Below are 980 nucleotides of genomic sequence, written 5' to 3' on the forward strand. Positions count from 1 at the left end.
CTGACTTCTCTTCTGGAAGGTAATCGTCGGTGAAGCGGTACCAGCAGTCCATGGCCGTATGGCCTGACTTGCCGCAGATCTGGCAAGTCGGACGGTTGTTGTTGATGTTGCCTGTACGTCCACCCCTGTTGTTGTTGTTGAAGGGATGGGCGTTGTTGTTGCCGTTGGTGCTGCTGCCACCCCTCGTGTTGCTACTGCCACGGCCTCCGCCGCGACCACGAGGAGCGCCACGGCCACGCCCGCGCCCTCGTGCAGCCATGTTAGCCGAGGACTTGAAGCCGGAGTTGGTCCCTTGCAGCAGCTCGACCCGTTGATCGAAATTCGCCATCTGTCCATAGAGAGCATCAAGAGATACAGGAGTAGTCTGCGCATCAAGGGCAGAGACTAATGGGGTGTAGTCCATATCGAGGCCAGCAAGGATAAACGAGATGAGCTCATCCTCGCCAACTGGTTTTCCAGCAGCAGCAAGCTCATCGGCGAAACCTTTCATCCGGGCAAAGTAGGCCGGGACAGATTGGTTCCCCTTCTGAGCATTGGCGAGGGAGATGCGCAGATTGTTGATGCGGGATCGGGAGTGAGATGAAAACATGTTGGTGAGGGCACTCCATACCGCGTGTGAGGTCTCCAGATGAAGAACCTGAACGAGTACCTCCTTGGACAGCGAGTTGATGATGTAGGACAGGACCTGCTGATCCTGCCCTCTCCAGGCGATGAAGTCGGGGTTGGGGACGGAGGTGACCTTGCCCTCCTTGTCCGTGGTCGAGATCTTCTCTTCTGGTGCCGCGACGGATCCATCTAGGTACCCGTACAACCCAGTGCCCCTGATCTGCGGAAGCACCTGAGCCTTCCATAGCATATGGTTCTCACGAGTAAGCTTCTCGGAGATTTGGTTGGAGTAGAGAGCCGGCGCCGTGGTACTGGAGGACGCCATGGATGGAAGGTGGAGGAAAGGATGGAAACTAGATGTGTTTTGGAAGGTT

The 980-nt window shown here is 56.5% G+C and overlaps 1 pseudogene; it reads right to left on the reverse strand.

Moving 5' to 3' along the window:
* Positions 1 to 312: 312 nt before the first annotated feature.
* On the reverse strand, positions 313 to 451 carry LOC119282959 (annotated as a pseudogene).
* Positions 452 to 980: the final 529 nt, after the last annotated feature.

This window comes from Triticum dicoccoides, chromosome 3B (genome assembly GCF_002162155.2).
Source record: "Triticum dicoccoides isolate Atlit2015 ecotype Zavitan chromosome 3B, WEW_v2.0, whole genome shotgun sequence".
Lineage (NCBI taxonomy): Eukaryota > Viridiplantae > Streptophyta > Magnoliopsida > Poales > Poaceae > Triticum > Triticum dicoccoides.